Source organism: Chenopodium album, chromosome 8 (genome assembly GCF_948465745.1).
Source record: "Chenopodium album chromosome 8, dcCheAlbu1.1, whole genome shotgun sequence".
Classification (NCBI taxonomy): Eukaryota; Viridiplantae; Streptophyta; class Magnoliopsida; order Caryophyllales; family Amaranthaceae; genus Chenopodium; species Chenopodium album.
In genome coordinates, this window is record NC_137841.1 from 67,489,181 (window position 1) to 67,506,180 (window position 17,000).

Here is a 17,000-nt window from a genome sequence, read left to right on the forward strand (position 1 = left end):
GGTCGGTTAGGGGTTACTTGGGGTTACTAGGTCGGTTAGGGGTTACTAGGTCGGGGGTTACTAGGTCGGTTAGGGGTTACTTGGGGTTACTAGGTCGGTTAGGGGTTACTAGGTCGGGGGTTACTAGGTCGGTTAAGGGTTACTTGGGGTTACTATGGGTTACTAGGACAGGGGTTACTTGGTCAGCCAGGGGTTACTTGGTTAAGGGTTACTAAGTCAGTCAGGGGTTACTTTTGTCTGGGGGTTACTTTATCATTTGCTGATTTGGCACCCTGCCGCATGGTGCGGCCAGCCGCACCAAAAACGCGCTGAAGTTTATATAATACCATTAAATCTTCAGTGGTACTATTTGTACATAAATTTGGTACAATTGAATGCATGTATAATACCATTATATGCATATATAGTATCACTATATGTTCAGTGGTATTATATGATCATCCAATGATACAACTCTTGTACATATATGTAATTACATGAATGCCCCTTGTTATGCATTTCTACATGTATAACCTCCATTTCTACTCCCTCTAGTTCCTTGCTACAACTTTCAGATAAGGGTTCGAGAAAAGAGGGGTTCCAAAGTCCGGATACGTCGTGGGTGGTTGGAGGTGGTGATACGTCGTGCCGGTGGTGGCACGGCGTATTTTTTTTTTAATTTCCTGAAATTATTTTCCGACGGAATTTCCGTCGGCAATTTCCGACAAATTTTAAATTCCGTCGGAAATTTCCGACGGATTATGCCGGTATCGGAAAATCACTAACGACGGAAAATTCCGTCGGAAAAGTGTTTCCGACGGAATTTCCGTCGAAAAAGGTCATTTTTCCTACAAACACTTTTCCGACGACGACTTCCGACGGAATTCCGTCGGAAACAAGTTTTCCGACGGAATTAAGGGTGTTTGTGACAGATTTTTTCCGTCGAAAATGGACGAAATTCTAGTAGTGGCCGGGAGGTTAGTGAGATATGAGTAAATGCATAACGAAGGACATATGGGTCATTTCACGTAAATGTATATTCTGAATTTAGAGTATACCACTGGCCCACTGGGTAATTAATAGTATCACTGGATGATCTAATAGTACTATTGAATATTCAGTGGTACTACGTATATATACAGTGATACTATGTAGTCATTCAATGGTACTAACTACGTGTAGAAATAGTATCACTACATAGTTAATGGTATTATATAAGCTCTCAGTGCTACATTTAAAAGTGGTTCCACTTGTCCATCTCTCTCCTCCTTTCTTTCACTCCCATGTGATTTTTAATACTTTTATATTTGTTACACATTTGCAAATACATATCAAACCTACATTAAATTAGTTTTTCATTTCGAGAAAATTAATTCACCCAATTAACCAATGATTAGTTTTTGGTCCAAGGTATAATATCTGGTCAATCCCATGGGAAATCGAGCACATTATCTTCAATATTAGATATGTTCTTTCCCAATTTCACAGTTGGAGCATTCACCAAATCAACCGAGTGGTGAATAGAGCAGCAGATTAGATAGCAAATGTGGATCATTATTTAGTTAGTAATCCGATAATATGGATATTATTGCTTGTAATAACATTAGTTTAATTCTCATTCTTTCCTCGGATGCATTAGGAATTTCCCTTGTGAGGAAGGTTTCCTAATGTTTTTCCTTTTTTTTTTTTACCTTTAAAAAAATTGATTAGTTTTTGCTCTTAATTTGATGATTAAATAAGAATAATCATCAAAATGAAAACAAAATACTCATTGGTGCACTGTTCACTTGGGTGTATATATCAATCTCTCTTTAGGACCATTGTACGTACAAGTATGTCTCTTGAGATTGAAGAAAAAGATAAGGGAATCTCACCCCAGGTTGCTTTTAATTTAATGATTTACAAATATCATTTTGAGGATATGCATTAGAACAACAACAATTGCGAATATACTAAACAGAAACTTAACCAAAGCACTAGAAAAAGATGTCATAAATGTTATGGATTGGAAATGTTCCAAAGTTATCTTTTCTAAACAGGATTGAGGGAGTATGAAATCTATGTAAAATGTTTACAAAGATGACATAATAAACCCTAAATCAAAGGTGTTATTCCTACAATCGCGTAGAAACAAAATGTTTGTTGCTCGCGATAGTGTCTTTATAGAAATAAATGTCTTCCTACAAAGCCAAGTGGGAGTAAAGTTAGATCTCGATGAGATTCGAGACGAGCAACAAAAGGATGTGGATAACACTACATCAGAGACGAAGGCGCATGAAATCAGCTAATTTGATAAAACATGTGTCGAAGCAAGCTAATTCAAGTAGCGAGACTTCTATCGTCCTACTAGAATGAAAGGCTTCAAAGAGTTGAAGAGAATAATTCTATTGTCGCTCATACCTATCGTAGGTTACTTAGGATCGAAATAAACAGTTTGTTGGAATTCTATTAAAAGGTGGATTCTAAAATTTTCCTATTGGAATGGTTGGAATCCATACCTACAAGCAAGCTTTGGACAAGTGCCAACTCAGGAAGTGGCTTAAAGCCAAGAAATCCAGAATGGACTCCATGTCTGTAAAGATGTGCTAGTCCATGATAGTCTTACAAATAGGGTCAAACCGATTAGTCATGTAAGCCTATTCGGATTATTTCCAGTTATGGAAATCAAAATCACCTTCTTGAAATGTTCTTGATGGATGGCAATGTATATGATACAACCTTAGAGTTTTGAAATCCAGAAATTCTAGAGAGTTTTGCAAACTTCAGAAATTCGTTTATGGATTGAAGTAAGCATCAGGGAGTTGGAACATTCATTAGGAAATCAAACAGTTTGATTACCTTGGAAGAATGAAAAGGAATCTTGTAGAAACAAGAAGTTTAGTGGGAGCAATTGGTCTTCTTAGTCTAGTGTGTAGTTGACATACAGTTCATATGAAATGATATATCAATGCTTGAATGAGTCAAGCAATGGTTAGAAAGATTGTTTCTATATGGGAGACTTAGGAGATGTTGAGTACATATTGGGAATCAAAATCCACAAAGTGAATCTTGAAGGATGAATGGACCTAATCAAGAGACTTATGTTGATAAGGTTCTTGACAAATTCAAGATGCAAGACTCTAAGAGAGGATCTCTTCCCATGCCTCATGGTTTTACACTCAGTAAAACTCATTGCCTTAAAAGCTAGTAGAGTTGAGTTGAAAAGGTAGTGTACCTTATGCTTCTGCAAAAGGGTCCATTACATGTGCCATGAAATGTACAAAGTAAGTTGTTACATATGACTTGTGCATGTGTAGCAAGTTTCAAGCAAATACAAAATAAGCATACGGAAAGTTACCAAGAACAAATCCTTGAGTACTTGAGAAGCACTAAAGGAATTTTTCTAGTTTATGGTGTTAGAGGTAAACAAGTTGTCAAAAGGTTTTATGGATGCAAGTTTTTCCAAACAGGCAAGATGATTCTAGAAGTTGATCTAGATGCATATTTTGTCAGTATGGAGAAGTACAGTGAGCTTGAAGAGTTCAAAGCAGAGCACTATTGCATGCTCAATGTCAGAATATGTGTATTAAGCTATAGTCGGATAGTTTTAGAGGAAGTTCGGATTAAAATGTCATATGACTAAAGAGTCACCTTTGCCCAAGAACAAAGGAGCCAGGGTCACATCACAAATCCAAACAAATGGATATGAGATATCGCCTCAGTCATGAGATCATTGACCAGCGGGAGGTCACGTTCTGCAAAGTTTTATTATGAGTGAGAAATCACTAAACCCCTTCCATAGACTAAGGTATGAAAGTCATATTAAAGTCTTTGATTGAAGCAAATTATGTAATTTAAGTTGTGTATGTTTGAGAAAACATATTACATAAGAAATACATCAATTTGCAGAATTATGTTTAAAACATAAATTATTATTTCTCTTATTTAATTATGGTTTTGGAAATTAAATAAAATGTCCAAAATAATTATGAATTGATGGGCTCACTAGGTTGATGACCTTTTGAATGAAACCCCACAGGTGAACAAAATTCATATATTATTTAAGTTCCTAGTTTGAAATCATTAAAGTGGGCATAAATGGTTTCAATAAATGGACTAGCATGTAAGATTGATTGGATAGCGCAGTTTCATGGGCTATAGGGGCATGGTGATGCTCGGTCAATCACTTGGATATGCATGAATGATGCATGATCGAACTATTGACCTACTTTGAAGTTCAAGTATAGAGCTTCCGTATATATTAGTGGATTCCTTTGACATGAGTGGAACATGATTTCATTCAATGGATGTTATGGTTGTGGTACACTCAAACGTCTGCCCGTAACTGGAGATTATAAAGGGTGTTTCCCGGTCATTTCAGAAGTTGAGTGGGAGGATTGTTACCACAAGATTGGATAGACTCTACCTATTAAATTAGGAAATGTGTCATGGCCGCTTGAAGAGGGAGAATTCAGAAAATACGTGGCCACGTTCAAATGCATTACTCAGTAATCATTTGGTTTTGTATAGTAATTCTAACTCAGATGTCAAGAAACGATTTGTAGATTAATATGATCTCGACATATTATCAAATCGACATATTATCAAATCGACATATACATTGACTTAAGGAATTTGAATATTGCACCCTTGTCTCAGACAAGTGGAAGATTGAAGGAGTTATGTCTTCATCGTGTGCAATTACTAGATATATAATTGGATCAAATTATGGAGATAATTAAGTCCGGACATTTGGGTCGTCGTTTTGCCATAGCTAGAGGTACTTACGATCTTTGGACTAGTAAAATAGGCCAAAGCCCAATTGGACGGATCCTATAAGGTCACACAAAAGGGCTAGATCGAGCATTAGAGGACGAGGCCCATCTTGAGCCTCATCACTCTAGGTGGCCGGCCATGTAGGGGAATTAAGAGGCTTTTGGGCTTCGTGCACTAGTCTAATTATAATGAGATTATAAATAGACTAGGTGCTTAGGTTTGCAAGTAAGTAGTTTACTGATCTTTTGATCAAACCCGAATTAGCAAACACGAAACCCAACCCCTCTCATATTCCTCTCTCTCACGGCTCTCTCCTCCTCCCCGACGCACGGTGGTGTCTCGTGGTGGTGGTGGTTCGTGCGGTGGTCGGTTGTCCGAAAAGGTGGTGATCGCAGTTTTCCTCAATCACTCGACCAATCTAGTATTGGTGGACGGCTCGTTCGAATCTCGTGGACTATGTAGAGGAGCAACACTTGGGGCTCTATTCTCTCCCTGATTTGCCTGTCGAATAGCTTCGTGGAATTCACAATTCAAAGGTATGATTATGTGTCTTGTGTGTTATGCATGTGATTCTTGGGATTAGGTACTTTATTGAATATGATTCATGTTATTTCCGCTGCGTAGTACCTATAAACTCCTACAGTGGTATCAGTTAGCCTCTTGCATGAACGCGCTAGATCATAATAATACGATTATTTGATGTCCACGTTAATAATACGATTATTTGATGTCCACGTTAATTTTTTTTAATTTTTTGGCCAATAATAAAACGACACATGGCTTTATGGGCCCACTTAACGGATTCCTAAACGGAATCAGTTAATAGGTGGTAATATCCAATTTTTGGAAATTTGTGTGGTGTTAAAATAATTTTTTTTTTTTTTTATGGAGGTGTTAAAAACCATTTTCGGGTTTTTGTGAGGTGTTAAAATCTAAAAAATCCTTTTTTTTTATTATGTAGTTTCTCGCAAATTCTAGACTTTAATAGGTAGTTTTTCAAAAAAATTCCTTGTTAATATAAATATATAGAATATACATACTATACTAAATACAACATATTCTTTATAATTACTAATTCAAAAAATGTGTGTACCAAAAAATAACTCAAAAAATGTTAGGGGGGGAAACCCACAACCTCCATAAAGGTATATCCATCCAAAATTAACAAAATGATAATTTTCATCACAGCAATAGACTCATTCATGTATTATGGACTTCTGGTGAGCTATTGACTGTGAACAATTGGTGGGTTGGTTGAGAAAGGATAACGACATTAGAAGTGAAGTCTTTGTATATTTTAAAGGGGTTTATATTGTAAAGATTTTATTAGATTGAATCATTAATAAGTCAATAAGTCTTGTAAGCAAGAATTGTCAAAGTATTAAAGTAGATACCAAGAAGGGAATTGTAATCTTAATTTTCTTTTTCTTCTAGTCTTTAGTTCTTTAGCCTTGCATTTACGTACCTTTAGGTTAGTGAAACATTAACATTCTCAATTCTTTCAAGGTATTGATTGTTTTAGTTGAGGTAGGATTTGGTTTTGATTTGGATTGGGAGTTATTGAATTTGATATATCAAGGTTTTTATAATCAGTCAGCTTTTTCTTAATTATTGCTCAATGCACAATAGGATTAGAATTCGATTAGTTATCACCGGATGAAATTATTTCAATGGCAAGTAGTTGATTGGGTGTGAGGATTTCTTATATATTTCCCCTTCATTTCTAATCAGTCACCTTATTTCTTAATAATTGCTCAATGCACATTAGGATTAGAATTCAATTAGTTATCACCTGATGGAATTATCTCAATTGCAATTTACAAGTAGTTGTTTTCTGTTAAACACGGGTCTAGGCCGCACCCTCAAACCAAGAGAGAGAGAGTCCACTTCACAAGTCCAAAGGAGGTTCCATCCCAAAACCGTATGTGCTATAGGAGGAGTAGCCCCTTTGCCTAATAAAGTAATTAATTCTCTCTTATTCAACCAATGTAAGACACTTACATGGTGATACACTTCAACATTTTCGATCCTTTTCTTATTAAGTGCACACCCATAAAATTCAGACTTAACATTTGTGAGAGTTGAAATTCAACTTCTTATCTGAAAAAAGACATATACTGGTGATGTTGGTACGTGGCAAAATGACACTAGTTCAAATGTGTGTCATCAACTCATCATCGTTTGTTCATGCATGATCTTCATATTCATTTTTCATTTACACCTCATACTTCGTATATTCGTTGGCTGTTGACAAAACGGGTAAGTCTTGGTTAATTTGACGTGTCAAAGCAACTCACATTAATTATTTAATACTTATTTATTCATGGTTTATTAGTGAAAAGTGTTACTTCTGTTATAAAGAGCGCACGATTAAGATTTCAACTTGACGTTTTGATGCAAATGTGGATGTCTCTTAGTGATTTTTTCATAATTGTATTAAACTACTTAATGATGGTTGGTTCTAAGTTTAGCCGACTGTTTGAAATTTTCCAACTTTGATACGATTTCATATAAAATAATTCAATTTCCATATCCCTGGTAAAAAAGCAACTTGGCTTGCCGGATATGAAAACTACATCTCATGGAAAAGCGAAATATCTTGAAAGTATCCCAAACGCCGACCTAACTTTTATTAGTATGAATACAATCTAATAAAGTAATATATATAGACAATTATACATATTACTACGTAATAACGTAACGAGACTAAAATTTTCAGTTTAGACACTACTATAACGTACAGTATTTACAAACTATACTACTACTCCTTATTAGTTAGTTTATGAATATTATGAATTATACATGCATGTAATGATGTGAATTCAAAGGAGAATATATACTTTAAAAAAAGCCATACTTTGGGGTTTGCATTGTCATAGTGTTCTATTAGGAGTATTAGCTTAGAGATCTTAATAACTACATATATAAAACGTTAGGGTTTTTGTGGCTTTTAGGGACAATACATAATAAGAGTAATATAATCATCAATAAAAATAACTATGAAGTACTACATGACCTACATTAGCAATTTAATGCAATATGGACTATATTATATGGTAATTATTCCAACTTTATAATAAAAAAGGAGAGACCCCTATTCAATAAATACAAAAATAAAATAAAAATTAAAAAAAGAATGATAAGGAGAGACCTAGATGAGCTTGGTGAACTGAAAAAAAATGAAAATTCTACGTACCATTTCTACAATACAATACTGTACTAATCTTCGATATACTTTTATGTTCTATAAAACCCCCCTTTTACCCTCATTTCAATTCCCCTCTCTCTTGTTTTTTTTTTCCTGCTAAAATCTTCTGATTTCTACGTACAAGATTAAACAAGGCTATATATGGAGACATCAAAGACGATTTCGATGCGTTCCTTTCGACTCCTCCTCCTACTAATCATCTTCGGGGGACTGCCTTTCGCTTTCGGAAGGCAGATCATGACCCCTGAAGACAGCAGAATGACCTCAAATTCTTCTACCTATAGTACTTTAGGTCACCTTGGTAAATCCCATTTTATTATGCATCTCTTAATCCTAATTTTTTTTTTGTGCACGTGTGCGTGTTTGTACGTAGTGTGTTTGTGCTATGCTTTTATTGTGATTTTTTGCATAATCAATTTATGAATCTGATCAACGTGTGTAACTCCTATAACACTAAACGAGTAACTCATATCACACTAACTAAAAACGAGTCAACCCCTATAGCACTCACTGAGTAAAACTCCTTACTACAGAGTACTAACAAAATAAAACCAATAATGATTGGCCACATGCTCACTCGGTTTAACCAGTCACATATAGAAGTATGTGTAAGTACTGTAATATTTTATGTAATATTTTACGTATATAGTTTTGTAACTTTTTTTTTCCTCTCATCTCCTGAAATAGGCAAACAGGTTATGAAGGCAAAGATAGACTATATGATGTTAATAAATGGAAAAGAAGATATACATTCGGCTAATAATGTAGGCAGCACACCATCGTCGCCCCCAGAAGCTGTTGCGGGCAGTCAAGAAACTACAGCTAGTACAAGTACTAAAAATAGCAAGGATAACTTGGTTAAGAATTGGGGACCATGGGTGCTCCTGATTCTACTCGTATCGACTGGCATTAGCGTTCACTGCTATTGTTACAGGGGTTTTCCTCAAACACCTGCAGCTCTCAGGGTTTCGCCGTCGATTTCAGTTACCCTTACCACTGCACCTATCTGTTGCTGCTGTAATATATCTTCTTAACAGTGAGCAAGCTCAAATTTTTTTTAAATTATGAAGATGATGTTGAAGTAAAATATGTAATATTATAATATAAGACGGGATTAATATATATTATATGCTCATATATAGTACATATTAAGGATACTCCAAAATAATCTCGTGGAAATTATTGCTTGTGGAATAATATCAAGCATAGTATTAGTGATTGATATTATTTTGGAATATCCTTAATAGATATGCATGTTTATCTATAGGAATATGAAGTATTGAATAAAAGCTAGATGATTTTTTTTCCGTATAGTGTATGGTCATTGCGCTGCCTCCTTTTTGGTCAGTTGATTTGTGTGTTTGTTAATTGATCGAATCTATTTATAACAGTTCCAAAAGTCTCAATGCTTTTTTCGTCTTGCTTATTTTAAGCTTTTTTTGGGCATCACTAGTCTTCCTTTTAGACCTGAAATGTGGATGTAACTTAGATCTCATACTTAGTGGGAAATAAATTCTTGTTTAAAAAGAAGGGTGGATGAAATTTGATCATGTCACGTTGGTTTCGATGCCATGTTAAAGGACAATCTCAACCAAAAGATTAAACTGATGTTTGATGCAGAGAATTAGTTTATACTTCCTCCGTTCTTTTTTACTTGACCCGCTTTGACTTTTACACAATTCACCACTCCTCCTTTGAACGTCTTTTGTGAATAATTTGTAAGGAAAAACATGTTCATGTTGGATATTTTGAATTCGTCTCAAGAAGTACTATCATAATATATAACTTTTATAATTTTTACTTATGGAGAATTAAAGTTATTAATCGTTGAAGTTTTGCATTGACAAGCGTGATAAAAGAAACAGGTCAAGTAAAAAAAAACAGAGGAAGTATACTCTTATAAAAAATCTAATCTATGCTCACCCTATTCGATCTGTTTGAACACAATACACTTACCATCACATAAACCATAACTAGCCGATATGACACCAATCGATTAGACTCAATTCATAATCAACCATCGACCCGATTTGATAGCTCCATGTTGAGATGATGGTCCATGTGGCCCATATTTTCTTTTGCAAAACAGTTCCATATGTTGTTATCTAGCCTGACAAAAATCTACCAAATGAAAATACAATAGAATAAGCCAAGCATATATACCTACAAAAGCCCAGAAGCTTTAGATCATCTAGTTTAGCCCAACAATTCCGATCGCAGCTTTCCAAGGCCCAGTAACATTATAATAGAGATTTGGATCTAAGTCATCTAACAATGTTACAGTTGAGAGATAAACAAATTTTTTTTTACTACCTCTGTTTCATATTATTTGTAACGATTAGACATTTTTTCTTTTTACTTTATGTCAAATCGTTGCAAATAATGTGAAACGAAGTTAGTACATTGGACCAAGTTTTACTAGTTTGTATATAAATATATACTACCTCCGTTTTTAAATACTTGCACCATTTCTCCATGCGCGAAGTTTTACAAGAAATTGGAGAAAGTAATAAAATATGGAGGCAGTGGGATAGGTAGAAGAAATACAAATTTATAAAAAGCAAAAGTAATTGAGAATATTAGAGGAGAGAATATGAAAATAAAATATAATTTATATTGGGTCCACGAGCTGAGAGAATTGAATTAAATATTATAAAAGTGTTTCAAATAAGAAAATAAAACAAGTATTTAAAAACGACCGAAAATGAAAAGTGGAGCAACTATTTAAAAGCGAAGGGAGTAAAATACATTATGAAATGTATATAACATACGAAGTATTCTATATTTCTATCAATTATGAAATGTTACGAGTCAACTAGTCAAGCCCTTACAAGATTTAACAAAGATAGATCCTCCCCTACTTGGTGCTCAACAAGAAACCGCAACAACCTCCATAAAGGTATATCCATCCAAAGAGAACAAAATGATAAAATCCATTACAGCAAAAGATTATTAAATCAATCATTCAAGTATTCAACCTTATTCGTAATGTTTAGTTGAACTCACTCGTTCAGTAATTTGTATAGGTCATTTATATTTTAAAATTTAATAGGTAGCAGAAAAAACTAACAAAAATGATAAATGTTAGAAATTAATTTGATTCGTATTTCGCTAATACGTAATACTCCGTATTAATTTTGGACAAAGGAAGTATTTCAAGGCCTTATATGGAAGACAAGACAAACCGCCGCAAGAATTGGAAAGGCATGTTAGGTTAATAACCTACAATATTCGCAATACATGGATGCGACATGCTGGAAGGATAAGAGGCCGCACCAACTTTTCTTGTTTTTTCATTTTCTTCTCTATTTCCCCACTATTTTGATTAGTGCCAACATTATTTATTCATCTAATTGACCAATCCATAGATTCGAAAGAATAAATTACTAATATATCAATGCAAAAAATATTAATAGCGGCTTATGATAAAAAGACTATATACTCCTTAATGTTATTGCCAACTCTACAAGATTTCTACTAATAAATTAAGATAATTAAGTAAAGAAAATTTCAGTTCAAAAAAAGTAAGTTTAGTTTAGGGGAATTAAGTTCTGATAAGAGTTATATCCAAGTTTAAATTACAACTAAAATAAGTTTTAATAAGTTTAAATATATATGTTAAGTTAAGTGTTCAGATTAGTCCAGTTTAATTTAGATAAGTGAAAATTGGGTTAATAAAATGTAGCGGAAATTCGTTTTATTTTTTCAAGTGTGAAACAAGTAAGAAATCGGATTATTAGTGTAAGAAATATTTATACACACCCCGCTGTTTCATGTATCCAATTACTCAATGTTAGTTTTTGGTCTTTATTTGATGATTAAATGAAAATCAATTATCAAATGAGAACAAATTGTTCATGGGTGTACCATACACCCTGGTCTATGTGACAATTTCTCTAATTTGTTAGAAAAAACCTTTTTTTTGTGTGTTCCCACCCAATTTATCCTTGGACTAATCCAGATTCGAGACTCGATTCTTAGAGGAAACTATTTTTGTTTGGCATGCAAGAAAAAAAACTTCAATAATATTTTTGTTTAAGCCAACCTATACAACTTTCGAACATTGACTTCCTTATTTCCGATAACATTATTGACTCCTTGTGTGAGTGCAGGTCACCTGCTTTAATTTTTTGAGTATATGGTGTCAAGCTAAGGGTGCAATATGCCTAGCTAGTGAGATGTATTGTCTTCACTATATTATTAAAACGCGTTTCTAATAAAGTATGCATATGGTGCAATATGCCCAGGTCCAAGTAATCAACATAGGTAAGATATAATGTCTCTACATCATACAATAACAAATTCAGAACCAGCTAACTATCATAGGTTTTAAAAGGTGGTTTTAAATGTCACCTTTAAAACAGGTTGTTTTCTTATAATCTTGTAAAACACAAAAATGCTACTCAATACTCATCAAACCGAGTCCAATAACTGTGTATGATCATATAAACTTGAATTACTCCGTATAATACAGACGTACAGTAGTATACATACATAAATAACATGATAAAATACATCACATTATAGTCATACTAATAAGCAAGGAGAGGGGCGAACGACACAAGGGGTGGTGGGGAGGTATGGGAGAAATAAACTAAAATAAAGTTAAGTTTGTTAAGATTTTCACAAGATCTACGTAACTTTGCAGCTAGCATGCAGCTCCTTTTTTCTCCCCTTTCCTTTTCAATATAGGAGCTTTCTCTGCTTGTATTATGCTACATTTTTTTTTTTTTTTTTTTTTTTGGTCTTACTTTTTAGTGATGCAATTAACTTGAGTATTTTGTTTTTTTGGCTGTCATTTTTGTTCTAGAAGAAATCGTACTTATAAATAATACTACCTCCGCTAAATATTATGTGTAACTTTGGGGTATTATTTGTGAAATATAAAATATTCCAAAGTTGCATATAACATTTAACGGAGGTAGTACATCCGTAGGGTTTGGTGTAGTATGATTGAAAATTCATCTTATAATTTTAAGGTCATAAAATTGATTACTCCCAATTATGGGTTTTTGGAACTAGGAATTTCTTTCTTTTTCTTGTAATTTTAAGGTGTTTTTGATATTTTCCCAGTAATAAAAAGGTATCAACATTTGTATCTTTTCTTGTTGAAATCATAGAAGTTTTAGTTATTGAATCACTCACTCCGTCCCTATAATAGAGAGAATAGGTATCTAATTAAGGGACAGAGAGATTACATAATAATTAGACGGTTCCTTTCAAAAATTATACAAGTATATAGATATATAAGTAGCTTTCGTACCATTAGAGAGGAAGATTTGCTAGATTATTTTTTTGGATAAAAAAAAGAGGGGCCTTCATGGCTTTACGTTAAGATAGTCAACAATTCTCAAAGTTATCCATACGATTGGGCCATAACATATGATCTGATCTCACTAATTGCTTCAATTCAACGGTTAGTGAGCTAAGAGCCTAGAAGCTTGTGTTTTTTCATTTTATATAATCTTAAGACATGACCAAATGTAAAAGCATATGCTACTACAATGTTCGATTCTTATTTTAATTAGCATGCGAATTTATAGCATATATTATACTCCATGTATGCTCGAGTATTTGAGTCATGGAGGTTAGAAAACCAATTGCATTGATGAACGGTTTTATTAGCTTCCAAAATAATGTAACATGACTAATAATGAAACCAACTACTTTACAAATAATCTTAGGTCATCTTTAATGGCAAACTAACCTACAAGCTAAGGTATATTAGGGCTTGGCTTATCTCTACATTAGATTTCAAATGCTTTCAAAAAGCTGCAAAGTCTTCCAATAATATACTATAACTAACACCTTAGCTTGTAGTTTGTATGCAATTCTCAATTCAATTTTATTTTTTTTTAGTTTTGTTGAGTCACCTAATTACTAGATGGTAAGTTTATAGCTTCACTTTTCATATAAACTAACCATTCGAGAAAATCTAAGCAATTACTTAGATGATGTACTACCTCCGTTAACTATTATATGCAACAAAGGGGTATTATTTGTGAGATATAAAATATTTTTTTGTTGCAAATAATAGTTAACAGATGCATGTAGTATATATTTGCTTGTTGTCATCATCTTGCTCATCCCACAAAAAGTAAATCAAATTGAGGATGTCTCCATCAATATAATATCATCCTCCAACAATTAATTAGGAATTATATATATACGGACTTACGGAGTATGTAGATTGGATAAAACATGTACTACCCACATTAATTATATTGCTTGAGAGTAATTATTCGATGTTATGATAGATGCTACATACGACCATTTAAAAAGGTACTATCGTTTTTGTCAAAAAAAAAAAAATGAAAAAGAAAAAAGGTATTGTTATCACATATTCACATACATCATTTCATCAATATTGAATTAATTAACCTAGTTATCACGTATTAACATATATCATTTCATCAATATTGAATTAATTAATCTAGAGTTGTTTATAAAAAAACAAAAACAAAATAACAACAACAACAAAAGGCATTATTATTACGTAGTATTATTATTTAAAAAAAGATGACAGCTTTTATATATACTCTGTCTATCGAGGATTTTAAAGTAAAACAGATCGAGTATATATATGACATCTATACGAATATCATCAATAATTGTGAACAAAACTAGTTTATTTAAACAATTCAATCCAGGGTACTATTTCTAGTAGGATCTTAAGTTAGTATATTCTTTCATCTTTTGAATCATGTAAAGAGCTAAGCTAGTTACTTTTACTTTGACCTAATTAAAACAGCCAGTAATTAGCATTTTAGCAAAGCATCACGTACTTTTGATTATGATACATGGTTTTTAAAATAAAATTAAGGCCCATAGAACAAGCAAACATTAATAAAAGCCTTTTCTCGTGGCTTAGATTAAGAATGACGAAGATACTAATATTTAATTATGAATGATAATTCATCATTATCAAGCTGGATTGACACTTTCCTCATTGGTAACGATGTGGTCCACTATAAGCTCACTAATCAAGCCACATATTCCTAATTTAGCCATATTAGAATATTAATATGGTCTAAACACTTAGGCTCCTACTTTTAGGCATATAATTAACTCCAAAATGAACCCTAATTAGACTTACTTCTATATATATATTTAGTGTTCAAGTATTGTATTTGTCTTTTGTTATTTTGAAGGAAGTATTGTATTTGTCTTTTGTAATAAAACTCGATTCATGTTGAGATTGTTGACCATTAATTAGTCTTAGGCCCTGTTCTTTTGAGCTTCTGGGCAGAGCAGGGATCAGCAGAGCAGAGCAGATTAAATTTCAGCAGAGCAAAGCCGATACTACTACTACTGCTGCTACTGCTACTGCTACTGCTGCTGCTGCTGCTGCTACTGCTACTTGATGTGTCTATTTTATATAGTATTTTACCCCCGTCCCTTGGTCATAATTAGTAGTGTTTTTGGCTCTTTAGAGCCACTTTTATTACTAATTGGTGTTTTCTAGTGTTTTCGTAGATTTGGTTGACTTTTGTAGGGATTTATACTTTTTGAGTATTTTTCCGAGATATTTTGGAGCAATCACGAACATTGGAGAAGCACGACCAGATTTTATAGCCCAGGGCCGGTTAGAGCCATCAAACCGGTGATTAAGGGCTTGGTATGTGTGATACCGGGGCATTTGGACCGAGTATTCAGACCCAAAGAGGAAACCCAGATTGGCCCGAAGAATTGGAGCCCAATCGTAGTCCAAATAGTGGCCCAAGAGAGCCGCCCGGCCAAAAAGGCTGGCGCCCGGAGGCGCGCCCGGCCGGGCGGGAGAAGCAAAGGTCGGCGCCCGGCCAAAAGGCTGGCGCCCGGAGGCGCGCCCGGCCGGGCGAGAGAAGCAAAGGCTGGCGCCCGATCGGGCGCGTGTATTTCTTAGGAGATGTTTAACGTAGTTTTAATTTGTTTTAATTTAGGATTTTGTACGGAGTATAAATACTCCTCCGTAATACGATTTTAGGATCTCTTCTTCTTCTCCTCTTTACTCTTTCTCTACTCTCTTAATTATTCTCTTAGAATTCTCTCTCTAAACCTTTGTTCTTAATCTACTCTTAATTCCAGATTACTTTTTGGTAACGATTCCTCTTCTCTTAATCTTAGTTATTTATTCTATTCCTTTCATCATGTCTTATTTTATCGCTTTGATTTGTTTAGTTTTTAATATGTGTGAGTAGTTTAATTTCTAGGGTTTATGGGGATCTAATAAATAATATGAAGGGGTAAATTATTGTTGTTGATTATCAATGCTAGATTAATTTCCTATTGATTGATTTAATGCTCTGTGACTAGATTAGGCCTATCTTTTATGCATGAGTTTGACAATATTGATTCAAGATTCGAGAGATGAGAATTGATGTTTAGGTCTAGTTTCAATAGGCAGGTTAATTTATAAATGGTTAAGTCGAGATTCGAGAGATGAGATTTAATACCGGTAGATTAATTCTGTGATTGTAATACGTAGCGAAAGCCCTTTACAATCTGGTTAATTGATGCATTGATGATTGACTATTATTGATTATTGATATTGCATGATAATTTCCTATTGAATTGTTTTAATGTTTTACAATTGCGGCTTGTAAAAATATAGCAATATTAAATTGATGAATCGAGCAGATGTTAATTTGATATTAAAGGCTATTTTCAATAAGAACTTAGATCTAGTAAATTGCGAGAGCCTGTTAGATCTATGTTGATTAATAAATTGCGAGAGCCTGTTAATCGTGTTATTTATGCAATGTCAATGATTGATTACTATGTTTTACCCTGGAGTATTATTTATTGGTGAACCTATGCCCTAGATCCTTTTATATATTGTTTTCTCCCTATTCATATTCTTTGTAGTTTAGTTTCATACTCAATTATAAATATTGGTTACTTAGATAATTTAGATTATAATGATTAATTAGGAGTAAAAAGACTTGTTTCCCTGTGGAGATCGACCCTACTTCCCTATCTACTTTATTTAGAGGACTTAGGTATTTACTTTTGATTAGGGGATACGACTTTACCGGTCTTCGGTCTTATCCGGGTTGGTCCGGTCCGGTCCGGTCTTGGA